Here is a 20,723-nt window from a genome sequence, read left to right as displayed (position 1 = left end):
ACCTGTGGGCACATGTATCCAAGCACCGGAACCGTGATTTCAAAATCCCAAACACACGCTCTATGATTATTCTGGTTTGTGCGTGTGCCTCATTATGGCGTTCTTGCATGTGTGTGTGTGCATTTCTGATGGGTGTCATCAGCCACGGCTCCAGTGCATAGCCAGCATCCCCACAAGGTGACCTTGTGTGATGTCCCCTGGCGAATACCTGATACAGCTGTGAGGCATGCCAGATATGGGAGTCGTGGAAGCTTCCAGGGCTGCCAGCACACACATCCATGATAATGCCCTGCGCATTGTGCACGACCTGGCAATTGATGGAGGGGTATCCCTTGCGGTTTTTGTAGCGCCTACCCTGCTCCCGGGCGGTGACTTGATTTCTATGTGCGTACAGTCGATCGCACCCAGTACCTCTGGGTATTGTGCCACACGGTGGAAGCGGCGCATATTGCTAGCCAACTCCTCCTGAGATCTGGGGAAGTTTATATACTCATGGGCATGTCGTAACATGGCATCCAGGAACTGGTGTAGTACCCTAGATGCTGATGCCTGTGAGATACCCATTATATCCCCGGTTGGCCTTTGAAAGGTACCTGTAGCCAGTATTCGCAAGCTCACACATACCTTTGTGTCCACTGGGATGGGCTCCCCTCTGTTGTCTCTTGTTCTCAGGCGTGGCTGGCACAGCTCCACTATTTGCTGTAAAGTGTCCCTGTCCACCCTGTAGCGCTCTACTATCTCCAGGTCTTGCAGCCCCTGGTAGGTCACCCTTGGTCTGAACACTCTCCTTCTCCTGTGAGGCCCTACGGTAGTTGTCGGCACCGTCCTCCGCAACTCCGTCTGTCTCTGCCACATACCTATGCATCACGGCCACGGCACCCACCATATACATATTAAAAGTTCCCAGTGTGTTTACACCATACGGTGGGGCGTTTGGGAAATTGCAGTGTGTGTTGTGTGGATTCACACTTTATACTGTTGTGCTGTATACCGGTGATGTCATTGGGTGTGTCTGTGCAGCCGTATCCATGGATTATTTTTGGTGTTTTACGGTTGCAACTGCAACGGTATTGCCTTTAGTGTTACATTACAGTTGCCTGCATTGGCTTAGCTTTGCATCTTACATTACTGCATCCTGCAGGCACATGGCATATGATGCATTTTATCTGCAGCCACAGTTATGCTACCTCTGTACTTGGCTGTGCTATTTCGGTTCTTTGTTCTTTGCATTTCTACTACATCCCCTACTATCTTTGCATTCATATGCCTCCCCTTTCCCGTTATGCAGGAGTCTGCATACAGAGTTGTCGGCTGCCGCCGTTTGCCCTTCCTGGATTGATTGGTGTTGATTGCTCATTACGGCTCCAATTACACTGCTTCCGCATTTCCTCATATTCTCCGCATTACCTTCCTATATCCGTGGCTGTTGACGGGGAGGCCATCACATGACTGTGTTGGGGAACATAGTCATCCTCATGCACATGCATCTGTGCGCGCATTATGTACTCTCAGCGCATCTATTTCCTCACACGCCGGTCCTGCTGCTGTGATGTGCATTGTACAGCCAGGTTTGCTGGCCTTCAATATGCTTCCTCCTACAGTGGCACACCCCTCTGCGATTGACATGTATCTCGTGTAGGCCACTCCTCGGTGTAGTACCGCTGCGCCGTTTGCTCCATCCTTACACCGGCGCCAGCTTTGCGATTCACTATTATCTGCCTCATTTGCATGGCATTGACTGCTAATACATGGTTACGGCGAACACTCCACCACTCCTTGACAACCCTTGCGCTGGGGTTGGGCTTTCCATACATACTATGGTGTGTGGTGGCTGTACAGCTGATGTGTATTATACAGCTCTTTTAGGACATTGTCATATTATTTCATTGCTTTGCACCTTCTGTACACATATCCGGGGTTCTGCTGTGGTTTGTACGTACATGACATTTTTGTCATTATTTACAGTTGTGCATGTTTTCTTTGGACATTCTGGGTGCCTTTGCGCTTTGGCATATTGCACCTGTATGATACCTGACGTTGACAGCCTTCCGTTACTCCTTGGTCATGTTTGGGTAAATGTAAACCGTTTTTGGTTTACATTGCCGTCTTACGCTTCGCATGCCCCACCGGTGAATCGCTATTTGCCTTCATTTGCATGGTGCAATACCGCACACAGTGTGATTAGCATACCTACGCGGCGGCGCAGGTCCGGCGCACGCCAGTAGTGCACGTGGGATTGCTTCATACCTGAATCGCTCGGTGGCCATATTTGGCTTTATAACGCCGACGCTATGTTGGCGCCTGGCGCAAGGTTCATGAATCCCGGGGATGGTCTTCTTGTATGAATACATTTATTCAAAAAATCTGCAGCTAAAAGACCAGTTTAAAAAAAAAAAAAGTCTTCATCACTTAAATGCATTGCAGTTAAACGAATGCTCATTTATATATAACACCATCTTGAAATATATACTTTTCACACTGAATCTATCACTGTCACATATACAATACTGTAATAATCATACCCATTTACACTAGATTAATAAATACTAAAATAATATATATTACTTGAATATAAAAATAAATATTCAAAAATGGAAATTCAAAGATCACCATCTACTGGCTGAAAAATAATATATCACTCTTAAAAGGATTCATTTAATCCAGAAGGAAGCAAAGCACACAATTTAACAATCCAAACGTATTCTTTATTAGATAAAATATTATTCCAAACTGACGATTGGTTCCTTATTATTATATGTTGCTATGGAGCAGTAATACGTTTTCTGAAGATTATGAGATTAGACAGTTTCATTGGAGGTATGTCATTTTCTGATGTGTTACTGTTGAAATGACAACTATTTTTTTTACCTTCCAAATCCTCTGTGATTGAGAGGGTGTGACATTTTTTCCCCACCAGGTAAGTTGATTTTGCTTCTTCTTTAATTAGAAGTTTATGTTTATGGATTAGGTTAATGAATTTGGCAAAACTGTTTTTCACTTTTTGAAATTTTCCAGTTATTCCATGCAGAATCACATCCTTTAATCATGGTTTTATGTCTGGCAATACCTCTCTGAGAGAACATGGCATGCTGTTTTCTTCTCAGGTGAGTTGATTTTGCTTCTTTAATCAAAAATTTACATTTTTTCCTTAGGTTTAAGTACTTGATTATTTGATATTTTGCAGTTATGCCATCACGTTAGTCATTCTTTTATGTCTTTCATAAATCAGGGCAGTAGTTGCCTTTAGCACACCTGTTAGCACAGGAGCAGAGTGTGGCATAAAGATGGAGCAAAACCTCCTCAACTGAAAGGACTGGCATGTTCTTTTCTCCTCAAGTAGGTTGATTTTGGTTCTTTAATCAGAGATTTACATTTTTGTCTTAGGTTAAGGAATTCATCTCAGTGGTTTTGTTTATTTGATTTTCCAGTTATGGCATGCAGAATCATGTCTCTTTAATAATGCTTTTATCTCTGTCATAAAAGGGAACAATAGTTGCCTTTAAACCTTCTGTTAGTATGAGTGTAGAGTTTGTCCAGGATTGCCATTAGATGAAGCAGAAAATAGACAGGGATGTTGAATGGTTGTCTATGTGGGATAGCTGCTCTAGTTAATTTTCCTTGGGTAATCCAGTATTAATGGATCTTTATCTCAGAGAAACTGTGTCTATTTAGTCTTTTGGAGAAGCTTTGGGAGTTTTAAAAGAAATTATTGCTTATATAAGTAGGGGATCACTCACTATATTAGGGAGACTGTAGGCATCTGAGATTCTTTGTCGGCATCATGTGAAAAAGGTCCAAAAGTGACCCCTTTGTCTTGCTGGTTGTGGGCTATTTATGGTGACAGTAGTCAATGAGATTAAATCATCTGGAGGCAATTCATACACCACAGAGTAGCTAACCCTGACCCAACATGCATTCAGTGATCTGTGTTCTTCTACTTAGAAGATACTGTGCATTGTAATACATTTAATGACAGTGCATACATCAATGACTACATATTGGTGTTTTGCTGTGAGTGGATATCAGTGGTTAGTTGCATGACATTTACTTACATATGAAAGGGATCCCATTTGGTATCACACAGCAGTGATGTTATGGAGTCAGCTCCTATCCCCACTGTTATGTATTCTTGGAGTTACTACAGTTAAAGTTACAGGGGTGTGAAAGTACAGGAGGGGGTTCACCCTTGCAAAAACATTGTTGAGTATCCTTGTTGTGTAAATGAATTTGATGGTTTCTGAGATATTTTATGCATATGTATGCCAATATAATGAACCTTGATGTAGTGTCCATCATAGTTTCATAGGCTCATAAGTTGTTATTAGGCTAATGACCACTAGGGCTCTTTACAAGCCTAGTCATGCACACCCCAAACCCTTTTGGTCCTGAGTATCGTAGGTGACTCTACAGGGGGGCATGATAATAGGGAGGCAACTAAGTATTTGGAGGGGGGGTGTTAGATAAGGGATATGGGGATCAGACAAGGGTAAGTTTATGATTTCCCATCCAATTGTTAAGGTTTTATTTGAACAGGTCTAAGTATGATCTCTGTTTTACATAGATGGACAGCCAATTTGATAGTGCAGGGATCCTTTGGAACACATATATATCTCTCCAGCATATTCTATTTATGTCACAAGTGAAGTTCACATTCATGGATCTGGTGTTTCTGGTGCTATTTTTTTGTACATGTACAACAGATCCATCAAGGCTGAGTCTGACGAAGTCCTGTAAACCAGCCAAAGATCCCCTCTCAGCAGCCTCTAAGGGACTGAATCTAGAGACAGAGGCTTTAGATCATCAGTGTAGGACAGGGTAGTCATGTCTTGAATTCTCCTGGTGAGAAACTTTTGTGGATGTTTCAACTGTTACAAGATTCTGGTTAGATACATGCCAAAAATGGCATTTTATTCAATGATAGGTCTGTTAAGATCTGAGTAGAATGGTACTATAACTTCCCTGGACCTGGATGCCATACTCTTACCTACAAGATGGTTGACTTAGAATGATTTTCTTGTTTTCTTACCTATGTGTTGGTCAAAGGCAAAATTGCTGTCTTTATATGTTCCCAGATCGCTTACTACTAGGTCGATTCTTAGGGGCATTTTATTGACAGAGTAATTAACTTGCATTGACAGTTTCCCAAAGGGCATTATAATGCATTTTTTGGCACTGAATTTTAGGCCACGGCTTTGGTACTAGTCATTTGTCTGTGTTAAACCCACTTGTAAGATGTTGCTGTTTTGGGGGAATCTATAATAGCTCCCAGTTTACAGTCATCAGTGATCTTGATGAGCCACAGGCCTTGAAAGTTAGCCTTGACTTCTGGGAGTAGATGCCAAACTGGAGCAGGTCCAGCATGGATCCCTGTGGTATTCCGCTGATGAATGGTCTCTTGGTGGAGGTGGTCTCACTGATCCTGACTTCTTGGGTCCTGACTGTGAGCCAGCGAGTTATGTAAGGATTTCTGCTTAGCTTAGAGAGCTTGTCAACAATGCCAGAGTAGTGTATGGCATTGAATGTCTTAGCCAGGTTAAGATATGCAGTACACACTGTTTTACCCTCATCTATTGCCTAGTTGACCCTCTCAAAGAAGTCTAAAAGGTTAAATAGGCACAACCATCCTTTAACAAACTCAAATTGTGATGGATCCAGTGTCTGCAGGTTGCCAATGTCCTTGTTTATCATTTCCACGATAACTCGTTCCATGGCTTTGCATATTAGGCATGTTAGACAGATGGGTCTGTTGTTCCCCAGGTAAGTTGGTGGTCTACCAGTGTGGAAAGGAATGACTGCTGGCATCCTTGATTTGCATAGAATGCTGCCTGTTTCAAGGCTGTAGTTGAAGAAAGCCTCATTTGGTTCTGATAGGCTGTGCTTTAGACTGTTCAAGAGGCAACCAACAATGTTGTCAGATCCCATGGAGGTCGTGTTCTTGACATTAGTAAGTGCTGTCAGTACCTGGTCCCTTCTGATAGCTGGAAGGGGTTTCACCTGGTGGAGCTGGGGGGAGGTGGGAGGTGAGGTTTGAGTTGCATTTATCAGCTGTAGATTTGCTATATCACCCTGATTGGTGAAGATGGTACCATTCATCACTAGCTCGACACACTACTGTGTATCACCTTTAAGGTTCTGGACATAGATGAAGAAGACCTTGTGACTGTCCTTAGCCCGTGAAGCTATACTAACCTCATAGTTCCTTGTTGGGCTTAATTAGACCTGTTTCTTTTTTAGTTGTATAGGAGACCACTTGTCTTTAAGGGAGTTGGTCTTCCTGATTTTGGCCATGAGTTTTCTTCATTTATTACATACCTTGTTAAGGTGAGGATTCTACCAGTAGGGTTTGTTTTCAGTGTTTGTTTTGGGTTTATTTATGGTAGGTGTGTCAGCCTCTATGCAGACATTTGCATGTTTATATAGTGACTCTGAATAATTCTGCAGAGATGGCTTTGGTCTCGAGGTTAAGGAGAGCCTTGAATTTTGACAAACTGTCACTTAATAGAATGTAGTTTGCCTTTGAATAGTTCCTAACTTTTACTGGTTGGGATGGTTTTTACATCAAATGAGACAGCTTTGTGAGTGATCCACCCTCACTAATAAGAACATATCATGAGGAGGGGGGTGCAACACTCTCCATTACTGGTAAGTATTAGATCTAGTATGTTTGATCCTCTGGTTGGAGTGTGCACTGTCTGTTCCAGGGTGTCTGTGTTAGTAAAGTCCTGGAAGCATTGTGCCTTCGAGTTTGAGACAGTATATAAATAAATCGTTATGTGTACATCTTTATGTGCCATGTATAAATGTCCTATAAAACTGGTCTTCCTACATGGCTTGTACTGTTTCTGATAATTTACTGATTAATGCTTTATTTTTCTAACTGATTTATTGCTGTCTCTGTAACAAACATGCATCATTATTTCACTGAGCAGTGTGTTGCAGATGTCAGTATATTAATGACACTTATTGTAGCTAATCTGTATTAAAATGATGTCCCTTCCTTACTCCTTTGGAATCCCACTAGTTATGTAACATATGTTATGCATTGTGTTATGGTTTTAATTACAATGGATTTGCACAATGAGTAAGTTCAGTGCATAGTGTATAACTGATTTTTGCTGATGTCATACTGATTCTGAGAATCTGTGCTTGGAAAAGTGTGCATATTAGTTAAACTGATGTAATACTGATGCTTAACACAGGTTCATGCACATGTGATTTACACAACATGTAGTGTTCCACATACAAATTACCATTCACAGCTGTGCTTATGGATGAGTTTGAACAATAAATATGCAGTGCACAACATATAGGGCAGTGCATACATATAACACATACAACCCTTCACAGCCATGGATGCAGATGAGTGCGAATGATTAAAATGCGGGATGATTAGAGGATGCTGGCATCCACATGATTTAAAGAGGTGCAGGATGTTAGGATGTGAGAGATTTCCCTGATATTCATTTGGTTGGGGATACATGGCTAAAGAGAAAGTCAGCTGCAGATAAATATGTCTGTCATAATTAACTGTGATGACAGAGATGCATGTAGAATGGGTAAAGGGAAGTGATTTGTGCTGCTATAACAGACTGAAAACTGGCTTGAATTTCTGGGTTGTATAATATTCTGATGGAATGGAAATATTTAATTCAATAAAAAATAAAGATAAGACATATTTGGGGGCAGTTTTCTGTGTTACCATTATGAAACTTTGGCAAAAAAGCACCCTTCAGTGACAAGAAGGTGAGTGGCGTTTTGACCACCCAGGATGGATTTTCATACATTTCTCACCAAGCATGGAACAAATAGTTAAAAGACATAGAACAGTACACAGATATTTAAAGATGGATTTACATATTTAAAACTGCACATTAAGTTTCAAGAGCATTTCTTCTTTATTGTATGGACTAATGTAAAACTGAGTGTCTGTCAACAAAAGTGTAAGGTAGGCGGAATCAAAACTTGGGAATCCAGCAACACAGCCACACAGTGACCAAGATAGCTGCCTAGGGCCTGATGCTGGCCTGGGGGTCCATAGAAAGCTATAAGTGGGAAAACAACTCCATTCCACTCAGCTACCCAGTGTGCATAATTCAGACGTAAAAAGAATACCTTTACACTCAACTTTTCTGTTTGTGATGTTCTTGGCTACTCTGCATACAACAGCTCCAATCTTTTAATTGGCTGTTATGTGAATGAATGAGAAAGAGTTTCCTGGAGCAGAGTAAAGCAGATGCAATCTTTTTCATTTAAAAAGCACACCTGAAGTTGCAATTGCAAGAGAGAGACCATGTGCTCCTGGAGCTCAGTAAAGCAGCGCTTTGTCTTTTGCATTAAAAAAGAGAGACTTAAATTACCATTGCAAGAGAGAGAGAGAGACTGAGAGAGAAGGGGTGGGGGAGTTTGTGTGTGTGTGTGTGTGTGTGTGTGTGTGTGTGTGTGTGTGTGTGTGTGTGTGTGTGTGTGTGTGTGTGTGTGCGTGTGTGTGTGTGCGTGTGTGTGTGTGTGTGTGTGTGTGTGTGTGTGTGTGTGTGTGTGTGTGTGCGCACGTGTGCGCATGTGTGTGTTTTCTGCTTACCTTAAGAATAGCATACCTGATGATTTTTCTTCCATCTGATTGGATTCTGCAATTGCAAGAGAGAGACCATGTGCTCCTGGAGCTCAGTAAAGCAGCGCTTTGTCTTTTGCATTAAAAAAAGAGAGACGTAAATTACCATTGCAAGAGAGAGAGAGAGACTGAGAGAGAGGGGGTGGGGGAGTTTGTGTGTGTGTGTGTGTGTGTGTGTGTGTGTGTGTGTGTGTGTGTGTGTGTGTGTGTGTGTGTGTGTGTGTGTGTGTGTGTGTGTGCGCGCGTGTGTGTGCATGTGTGTGCATGTGTGTGTTTTCTGCTTACCTTAAGAATAGCATACCTGATGATTTTTCTTCCATCTGATTGGATTCTGATTACAACAAACAGCTTGTTTATATTCTGTCACCTCATATTGTCTTTACTTACCTCTCTGAGGGAGAATGAATGAGGTACTTTGATTCTGCTACCCTCCTTCCATTCTGCTTCCCTCTCTAAGGAGAACTATGGATCAGTGGAAGCCAATAAAGGTTATTTTTTCTCTTGAACACAAGCTACACTTAAACTTCTTGCCTCACATTTTTTGTTAACCAAGTCCTAGAAGTGCTATCTGGTTAAGTGACTTACTCAGAGTTACACAGCAGGCCGATGGTAGAAAAAAACAAAAATCAAATGCTGTTCCCTTCATTAGTAAGCAGCTCTTTACAATCACAGAGTCTTAAAGAGAACGCAAGATCCTTTTTATGAAAATACCAAAGAGAAAGTTGAATTTTGCTAAATTCAAACCAAGTATGAAAGTTTGGTTATTTGTAGATTATGGACAATTTTTTAGGGAGGATGAGTGGAGTAAATACGATAGGGATATGCAGGAATCTAGTCAGAGACACAGAAAATGTAACAGGTGTGTAAACAAAATACTACTTTTTGAAGGATGGTTCATCAAAGAATACTTGTTAAGGCAAGTATGAAGTATAAGATATTTGAGGAAAGATTACATGATTATGAAAATTATATTAGGGAAGCGGAAATATTACAACACCTTTTCTAGACTGCTCTAAAACAAAGAATTTTTTGAAGAAATTACTAGAAATCTGCAGATAATTGTTAACCAAATTAATATTTGGGGAGTTATTCTAGTGCACGGAATATTGAAAAATTGATTTCATAATTATTTGTATTATTTTTAAACTTTATACTGCAAGCTGTTTTGTACAAAGATAATTCTATGAATTTAATGTAGTACTTATTCAATTTGTTTTTGAGAAAAACCTTAACTTGGATCCCACATCACACAGTAATTATGATGTTAAAGGAAGGAATTGATTGTAGTAAATGAATGTGATCATCTCAGCCATGCTCTTTGGGTAAGTTTTCCTTGTTTTGCTGACTGTTGATATTGTGTGTATTATTTGGATGTGAACACACTGGACACCATGAAATCTACAAATTTAGTGTTAATATTTAACTATGAATACATTTTTTAATTTATTTGTTTTTGTAGATACATGGGTGTGAAATGCACTGTGATGGAGTACAGGAATCTGCTTGTTACTGAATGCAGCTTAGCAAATCTATGAGCTGTTAATTAGCTGCTCCTTTAGTCCATGGTGTGATTTCCCTCAGCCTTCTTTTTGTCTGCTTTGTGACTCTAACAAAGTCACTTCATCAGACAGTGCTCTGTGACTACCCCTGAAAAGGGACACTTGCATCCAGTGGGCTATTCCAAGCTGTTATGAAATGCATTGCACATTAGTCTTTTGAATTCCTGAATCCTTCACATAGCTGCTAATTACAATATCTCTTCAGAAATGCAGTTGGCTTATGAATCCCTGCACATTTGTTATAGTTTAATGGATTGCCAGATTCATTTTCAATAAATGTAAGTTTCAAGGTAAGAGAAGTTCACCGTTGCTATGTTACATCTGTTTAAAGTGTGAAAATACTTTGTTTTGTCTAGCAAATGGTGTTTTTGCTGTACAGTTTTAAATAAAAGTTTTAAATCAAATTCTGCAATCATTGTATAAGTAAAAAAGAAAAGTGTATGCACACTGACAGGTTTGAACAGCTTTTTATGGTAATTGGGAAGAAACAGCCAAGTAATAGGGTATTGGTATGACTGGGGGGGGGGTGTCCATTATCATGCCTAGGGCTGCATTTGACCATGATCTGGCTCTGATGGAATCCATGACATAAAATGCACATTGTTGAAATGAATGGTATTTCTTATTATAATGTCTGACACTAGTATGATTTTAAAGAGTATGGGTGAGTATGGAAATCAGTGAACTCGCACAGCGTAGTCTGTTGTGAAATTTATTTTGACATTAGTTTTCATAGATGTTTACTGTACAGGATGCGGTTCCTAGTTATAAGGACTGAAAGAACTGAACTCGGTATCTGACATTGCAGGAACGATTACACAGCAGCTTCATTTTAGAATATTGGACACTTGCAGAATCAATGTCTGGTTGCATGGATATAAATAAAACTGGGCAGTATTTTGTTAGTGCCTTTATTTTTAAGCTCATGCACCATTCACAAAAGCAAGGGATATAAAATATCATCAGGGTATTAATACTGACAGCAGATGAAGCAAATTAATTTAGCAATAGTAGTTATTTTTTCTATCTGCTGTAAAATTCCTGTCCTTGTCACATTGAAACATACTACGATTTGAGAGCATTCTGATTGCCATCATTGGATTTTAAATGCTTCTTACTCACCGTCTCTATTCCGTTGTCTGTCACTAAATGTAACATAAGTGCATGAACAAGCAGACATTAAAATCATTAATACTATCACTGTTCATTGTTGTACAGAGTTTCATGTGACTCTAGCCATAATGATGCAGAAAATATCAGCATGCAACCCATAAAATAAAGAAAAATTAAATGCTTTATATGCTTCAGATGTGACTAAATGTCAGATTACATGTCTACATTTCAGGTCTCTCCACTTTACTTAAAATCAGGAGCTGGATTACCAACTGGTTTCTTTATTCTGCAATAATATGACATTACTGGTCTAAGCTAAGACAAAATCCTAAGATTCGTGTCCATTCTGTCTCATTAACTAAACTCGATGTTTACTGCTGTCATTCCAGTCCCCTAGATATGCATTTAAACTAGTGTTACAGGTGGATATAATCATTTTTAAAGACTTATGCCCCAGTTTTACATTAATCCCTGCCCCAGGGCAAAATCTAAATTAATGGTGCACTTTTGATCATCAGCACTAGTGTTCTTCTCACATGACACTTATGGTGATTAATGCAGTAACTGATGGGCCACAGGCAGCTGAATTCTGAATGTGGAAAGAAATAATAATTTAAAAAGTCATGCTTCAGCAATTATAACTCAAGGCCTTTAGACAAAAGACTTCCTTTGTTAGCATTTCAGCTATTCCTTCACTAATTGTATCGTTTGGATCTCTAGCTCATTTCTTGAGCGACTTTGCAGTCGTCAGTCAGAAAGTCTGCACAAATTATGCTTTAAGCTACATCTCACTAAGACAGGATGTAGAAAGTAGCAGAACAGGACACTGATTTTGCTATGTGGCATGTAAATGTCAGGTAAATCCGGATATCTGCCACACAGCTGATGAAATTAAATTGAAAATCTGTGCTGCCTCCTTATCACAGACTATTTCCCATTACAGTATCCACTGCACTATTCACACTGTCAAAACAAGTATTTGAAAAGCAAAATATTAATAATTGGCATTTCCCACACTGTCAAAAGTGTCTTTAAAATGCAAAATGTTAATAACTGTCATTTTTCCATATATATCAACAGAACATAAATGGTAATGAGTAATGTGCAGTCAAAGCAAGTTTTATAGTTAACATACCTTTCAATTTCAGTGTGTGTGTGTGTGTGTGTGTGTGTGTGTGTGTGTGTGTGTGTGTGTGTGTTTGTGTGTATGCGCATCTGTGGGTAGGGGCATCTGCATTTGCCTGTGCATGTGTGCATTCACTAGATGTTTGATTTTGACTTCTACGCAGTGTTTTTCATTTGTGTCATTCAAACCTTATACCATGCTAGAGCAAAATTTAAGTGGGACATTTTAGTAGAAATATTACATAAACTGCAGCAAATACACTTACTATTTAAATTAATTTTAATTTCTTTTATTTTCTTTACTTAATGGACTTGCACTAAATAGTTGATTAATTAAGTTAGCTATTTATATTTTATTAATCAGGTTTTCCCTACTGTATACCACCCATGTAAATGGTGGACCTGGAGAGAAAATGTCTATAATGATAATAATTATAATAGTAAGTAGAAATAAGTTCCAACATTTAATTAATCTACACATTTTAGGCAAGACTTGGAGTAGCCTTGTCATGGTAAATGCAATATATCTGGAGTAGTTTAAATTAACCTGTATGGTTCTTGGATGTATGAGGGAATTTTAATAAGTACCCACAGAAATGCATACAGTAGATGTAAGACCCTTGTTATTCCAAAGAGTGCTGTGAAGGGAGGGAAGGGAGTCACTTCAGCACTGAGGAAACTGCTTTGCCACTTAGCTGTTGTGCTGCTTTGGATGTAAAGTGCAAATACATACAGGTGCAGGCCAAAGAAAGCTATAACCACCTGCCTTATTTTTAAAAGTGCAGCAGACAGATTGCTGTCCCCTGGATTCTACAAGCCCTGCATGCCATGCAGGACTAGTGCAGGAGCTCCAGCAGGCAATATGTCTGCCGTGCAAGCCAGGAATAACCTGTAGGGGTGTGCACAAGCACTCTTGCACTAGTCCTGCACAGACTCAGCCCCTGTATGCAAATTAACCCATTTGCAGGAGAAATCTATGCAAATGAGGTGAATTTGCGATCCAGGAAGCCGAAAACCGGCCGTGAAGGACTAGTGTAATCTGCAGAAATGTACTCTGCCAGTAACGGAGTACATTTCTGCAAATTACAAAACGGAGCCATGACAGCTCTATATAAAGGGTAGATATCATGTATAAAGCATGCCAATGGCATGGAAAACACTTGCAAAAAAAAAAATCAACTTTTATTTTTTTTAGCCGATCTCAGCTGTTTAAGCGTAGGGCAACGGCTTGCAAATGAGATTGGGGGGGGGGGGGGGTAAGAAAAAAAAACTAAAATAAACATTCTAACCAAAATCACTATTCTGCCATTATACTCAATGGCAGGCAGAAGACAACATGGCCAGTGAATAGTGGTTGCTAAGGGGGGAAGCTCAGTGTGGGACACGTAACTATGCATTAGCAGGCAATCCTATGCAAATGAGAGGAATGATAGTGAATCCCAGAATTCCCCTGCATGCTAGGCAGCTCCCTACAGTGTAAGAGCAGAAATAGCTTGGTACAAGCCTAGGAGTTAACTGACATCATGGGGAGGTGTCAGGCATACTGTAAGCAGACTGGAGCCCTGCAGCTCGGGTTTGCTCCTAGCTTAGCACAGCTAAGCAAGGGAGTGTGTCTGAGGCTGCCTAGCACTCTTTACATTGCCTAAGTGGGTGTGAGCACTGCGCACCGGGTTATAAAGAAAAAAAAAATAAAGTAAACCAGGAAATAGCAGCTCTGTGCACATTTGAGCACTGTGTTTGCATGGCACATCCCCTGGGCTTAAACAGGAAGGGAATGGGAAGGGAAAACAGCAGTAGAAAGGTAATCTAGGAGAACTAGCATAGCTGGCAGGTGAAATGCATCAGAATCAGCCAATTACACAGGCAGCAGAACAGCCCAGCCCAGAACACTACTATAAACTATGCAAACACCTTTTCCTCTGGTTTTCCCATACTCTACACCACCGGTGTACACAAGCAGGGAACTTTTAACAAACAAAACAACAAAATGATAGGGGGTGCAGCAGCTATCATACAACAACTCGTGGAAGAGGCTGAGGGTGGTGAGGATGGGAATGCTGTTGACCAACCCACAGTGAGGAGAAGGAGAAGAGTGTACAGACCCAGGGTAACCTACCAGGGACTACATGAGCTGGAGATAGTAGAGTGCTATAGGGTGGACAGGGACCTCCTACAGCAAACTGTTGAGCTGTTCCGGCAACGCTTGACACACCAAACTAACAGAGGGGAACCCATTCCAGTGGATACTAAGGTATGTGTAAGCCTAAGAATACTAGCCACAGGTACCTCCCAAAGCCCACCTGGGGATATCATGAGGATCTCAGAGGCATCAGCATCCAGAATATTCCACCAGTCCCTGGATGCCATGTCATCACATGCCGGTGTGCCGGTGAGCATGCGTCTCTTCCACCAAATAGCAGAATATCCTGAGGTAGTGGGTGCTATAGACCACACACAGATATGCATCAAAGCACCACCCGGTGACTGGTGTAGGGTCTACATCAACCGCAAGGACTTCCCCTTCAACAACTGCCAGGTTGTGTCCGATGCCCAGGGCATTATAATGAATGTGTGTGCTGGCTGCTCTGGAAGCTATCATGATTCCCACATCTGGCATCTGACACAGCTGTACCAGAGATTTGACAATAGGGACATCCCTTACGGTCACCTAGTGGGGGATGCTGGTTACACACTGGAGCCATGGCTGATGACATCCATCAGAAATGCACACACACCTGAACAAGAATGCCATAATGAGGCACACGCACAGACCAGACTTATAATAGAGCATGTGTGTGGGATGCTGAAGTCATGGTTCCAGTGCCTGGACACATCTGGTGGAGCCTTGCAGTACTCACCAGCTACATGTACTTAAATTGTCATCCTATGTGCCATGATACACAATATGGTCCTGCGGAAACAGCTACAGCAGGAACAGCACAGGGCAGGGTCACACAGCCACCCACCAATACCAAGACCTGCACAGGCACAGAATGACTCAGAAGAGGAACAACCTGAGCCTGCCCCAGTAGGCAGATGGAGGCGTGCCAGTATGCTCTGTCCTTGGCAAAGAGGCAATGCATAGCACATACACTGACACAGTAGGGACCCAGGGAATGACACCTCTCTCTGACTCACACATACAGTAAAAGGGATGCCAAACATGACACTACCTGTGCTCAATCATGTATAGGGAGTATACTATGTGCATCCAACATAGGCAGCCCTCCAGCACCATCCTCAATACTTGCTCACCCACAAAGTAAGTCACTCAACCTACCAATTGCCGAATGGAGTAGAATGTGTCGTTACCTGTATCTATGGTATGGATGTGAGCATACAAGGGAATCGGGTGGATGAATCATATGCCAGCAGATAGTAGACACCTATAGTGGCACCATGAGATCTGTAACAAATACTGGTGTCACCATAGTAGCCAGTACTACACAGGGCAACAAAACCCACTTCAGGAAATGAACTGGGCCACATGTGTGTCCATATGACTCACACATACCAGTGAGGGAGGTTCACATACCAAACAACTGTCTCAGCCAGCAGGACAGGTGTAGACAAACACAAACAAAGGCTGTGCTATGGCCTCTAAATGATGCCTATGGGTAATCTCCCCCCAGCCCTACACAGACAGACTACAGCAGGTCAGGCAGTGGGATGTTAGTTCCGAAGGGTAGGAAGTCAGAAACTAATATGTAGGTCAATCAAAGCTAAGACCTGTAGTACACTGATATGCTTCTAGTCAGCATGATAGGTTAGAATACAGAAAGAAATGGAGTACCTGACATACCAGTACAGTCATAGCAAATGTGTGCAAGTGTCAGGTGTGCCCCCCATCCTATGTAGAAATGTAGAAACAGTCAGGTGTGCCCCCCCAATCCTGTGTAGGACTTTAGTAACAGTCAGATGTGCCCCCCCAATCCTGTGTAGAAATGTAGAAACAGGCAGGTGTGCCCCCCAATCCTGCATAGAACTGTAGTAACAGTCAGATGTGCCCCACCAATCCTGTGTAGAAGGGTAGTAACAGTCAGGTGTGCCCCCCCAATCCTGTGTAGAAATGTACAAACAGTCAGGTGTGCCCCCTCCCCAGTCCTGTGAAGAAATGTAGAAATAGTCAGGTGTGCCCCCCAATCCTGTGTAGAAATGTAGAAACAGTCAGGTGTGTTTTCCCACAATCCTATGTAGAAATATAGTAACAGTCAGGTGTGCCCCCCCAGTCCTATGTAGACATGTAGAAACAGTCAGATGTGCCCCTTCCCCCAATCCAGCATAGAAATGTAGTAACAGTCAGGTGTGCCCCCTCCCAACCACTGTGTAGAAATGTAGAAACAGACAGGTGTGCCACCTCCCCCAATCCTGTGTAGAAATGTAGTAACAGTCAGGTGTGCCCCCTTCCCCAATCCTGTGTAGGAATGTTGAAACCAACCCTACTTAAAAATGTAGTAGCAGTCAGGTGTGCCCCCCAAACCAATTTAGAAATGTAGTAACGGTCTGGTGTGCCCCCCAATCTGATGTACACACATAGTAACAGTCAGGTGTGCCAACCCCACAACCCTATGTAGAAATGTAGTAACATGTATGTGTAGGTACAATACCAGTGGCACACAGATGCACAGAGGTGGCCAAGGTAGCAGGACAGGTTGTAGCATTTGCACAATATGCAGGTATGTGTGTGTTAGGTTGGTTGTGTTTCATATTGTGTGAGAGTGGTCAGTATGTATGTATGTTGAGGTAAGACCTGGTGGCCATTGCCCACCACTACTGATGACAGGGACAAGTCCTCACAACTGCAGTGCCAAAGACAATTCCCACGAGTATAACACATGCTAGCAGTAAGCCATTGTAAATGTATGGTGGTAATATGTGTCACCATCTGAAAGACTGACATGGCATGGCTGTTGGGCTAGATATACAAGCTGTACACAGGGGAAAGTACTCCAGATATACAGTATACATTGTGTCACTGTGAAATGGAGACACCCTTGCAATTGTACATACAGGTATGCATCACATTATCTGGTCCTTTAGTAGGGGATACCAGTGTTGTCTGCCCAAACACTTGCAGATCACAAAGGAGGTAGGACTGATGTATTGGGAAACAGCTGATGTACCTGCACATGCCAGCATAACTGGAATGCCCCATGCATATATGTGTGTCAGATGCAAGTAGTGTCCATAGCACACATTCACCCAGCTCATGCAAACACCAGACACAGGTACCTCTCTGGTCGTATCCCTGCTGTGGGGAATGGGTACAATATGACCCCACCTGTATATGGCAAAAGTGAAAGGTGTGTCTCTAGCCATAGGTAGCACCCTGTCAGCATCCACACCACCTGAACAAGACTGATATAAGGTATTGGCATGAGCACCTAGCACACCTACCCTGTCACCCAGGGGAATATACTGTATGGTGGTCTGAGACAGTAGGACTGACAGAATGCAATGACCTGCCACATCTGGCCTGCATCAACACCTAATGGCTCATAGGCCTCTGCCAAAAGCTTGTGTCTCACATGTACTGCCAATGCATGTTATGTCATGGACACCCAAATAACAACATAACACATTCCACATAAGCCATATGCAAGGCCATGTGGACAAACCACAGTAACATGTTCACCATGTCCCACTGCATGAACTGTGGACCAACACCAACACACATCTGTGATGGGGTGATAACCTTAGGGGAAGTATCAGAGAATGTATGCATAATGTATGGAAGAGGATAGAATAACAGAGGAGGGGTGGGAGCATGGGCAGCATGGAATGTGCAAGGTCCGACACAAAGCTGTGTGCAGCAAGACCAACTCAAAAAGGTTAACACACAAACAAATCCTTTTCAGGAGTGCAAGGCACCTCGTAGCAATCAATAAATCCACACTATCCCTGGCTGCAAACACATAAATGTGTGGCTACATACCTGCCTGTACACCACAATAGGAGTTATGTCCTGACTCATGGCCCCTGCCTCTGGACAACCTATGTGAATCTGTACAGCTGTGAGGTATTGCCACAGTATGAGAAGGCCATACTGTCATGTCAATGGATGTACAAGTATGGGATCCTGGGATCCTCTGCCAGCACTGTACTAAGGTGCTGAACAGGATACACAGACCCAGCAGCAAGTGTCTGCAGCTCCTCCTCCTGAATGGCATAACTCACCATGAATATGTAGGCATCTGCCCCAATACCAGATACAGCTGCAGTCACCCTTGTCCCCCAAGACATCACTGTGAGCAGGAATGTTCACCTGACAGTACATGAGGACAGAAAACTTCACAGTGTATAACAGTACACATGTCTGAATATCCCTGCTAACAGCAGTACCATGCAGCTGAAGCAGCAAAGACACAATCACCTAAAGTACCCACTATCCCCTGCACAGTTTGTCCCTATATTGCCAAATGATTGACGGATACCCTGCAGAAACAGTTTGCTACCTGTAGGTGTATAACACAAAGGTCTGCAGTGGAGTATAAACTACCTGGAATCGATCCACACATTCAATACAGAAGGGCATACTGGGCATGCTCACACACTTAAACAAATGAAGCCCATGTCTGCAAACAACAGTGGATCATACACATCTGCCAGTTGCAGATGCTAGTGCATACACTCAGTATGCACGAGTCATGCTTTGCACACACAGTGGATAGAAATACGGACATATATCCAAGGACAACACACTATAATAAGCCAAAAGTAGATGTACATAGGTGTGTGGAAGAGAGTGACTGTGACAAGGAGCCATCCATTATGAGGAATGTCCCACCCAGCACACAGCCAAATGGCTACAGCCACATGAGGTGTAAATGTCACTCACTGTAGACATTAGCCACTGGTATCCATCAGCATTACAGACTACATGGTGCAAGTGCTAGCTGTGCAACATGACTATACAAGCAAGTAGTCATCTAGCAGCTGTGTACACATACCTGTGGAATATAACCCTGCGTTTGCCTGCATGTGGTGTGTCAACCTCTAGATGAATGGGTTATGGACCATGCACACACACTGCCCTCTCCATAGCCCTACTATGACAAGCCTGCTGAGGTCATCCACTTTGAAATACACCTTTGGGAAAGGTGAAGCTCAGTAATCTCCATGGCGTGTCCGATAGCTGCTGTAGTGTGATAAACTAGTTAGGTAGGAGTTCTAATCCCAGACATGACAACTGTGTGTGTCTCTGTCTGTGTACAGAGCAATGCCTTTTAGGCTAGTCACACTCATTACAATTCAAATTCCCTACTTTGGCAAGGCTGCTGATGTCATTCACTGTGAAATGCACTTTTGGGAAAGAGGTAGCCCAGTAATCTCCATGGTGTGTCCCGTAGCTGCGTACTGGTATAGTGTGATAAACTAGTTAGGTAGACGTTCTAGTCCCTGATGTGGCAACTTTGTAGAGAGCAATGCGTTTTAGGCTACTCACGCTCACTACAAATCAAATGTCCTATTTTGGCAAGCCTGCTGATGTCATTCACTGTGAAATACACCTTTGGGGAAGGAATACTCCAGTAATCCCCATGGCATGTCCTGTAACAGCATAATGCTGTAGTGTGATAAAGAACTCTGATATGGGTTCTATTCCCACACATGGCAGTTGTGGATGTTTGTGTATGTGTTTCCATGTCTGTGTAGGGAGAAATGCTTTTTAGGCTAGTCACACTCAGTACAATTCAAATGCACTACTTTGGCAATCCTGCTGATGTCATTCACTGTGAAATACACCACTGGGGAAGGGTTATTCCAGTAATATCCATGGCGTGTCCTGTAACAGCATAATGCTGTAGTGTAATATAGAGCTTTGGTAGAGGTTCTATCCCCACACATAGCAGGTGTGGCTGTTTGTGTGTGTGTTTCTATGTCTGTGTAGGGTGTAATGCTTTTTAGGCTAGTCACACTCAGTATAATTGAAATGCCCTACTTTGGCAATCCTGCTGATATCATTCACTTTGAAATACACCTTTGGAGAATGCATACTCCAGTAATCCCTGTGGCACATCCTATAACAGCGCGATGCTGTAGTGTGATGTAGAACTCTGTTAGGGGTTCTATTCCCACATGTGGCAGGGGTGGATGTGTGTGTGTGTTTCTATGACTGTGCAGGGAGCAATGCTTTTTAGGCTAGTCCCACTAACTACAATTCAAATGCTCTACTTTGGCAATCCTGCTGATGTCACTCACTGTGAAATACACTGTTGGGGAGGAAGTACTCCAGTAATCTCCATTGCTCATCCTATAACAGTGTAATGCTGTAGTGTAATATAGAACTCTGGTAGGGGTTCTATTCCTACACATGACAG

The sequence above is a fragment of the Protopterus annectens genome, chromosome 2.part0 (assembly GCF_019279795.1).
Source record: "Protopterus annectens isolate FY-2018-M chromosome 2.part0, PAN1.0, whole genome shotgun sequence".
Classification (NCBI taxonomy): Eukaryota; Metazoa; Chordata; order Ceratodontiformes; family Protopteridae; genus Protopterus; species Protopterus annectens.
The sequence above is the reverse complement of the archived record's forward strand: the minus strand, read 5'-3'. Positions refer to the sequence as shown.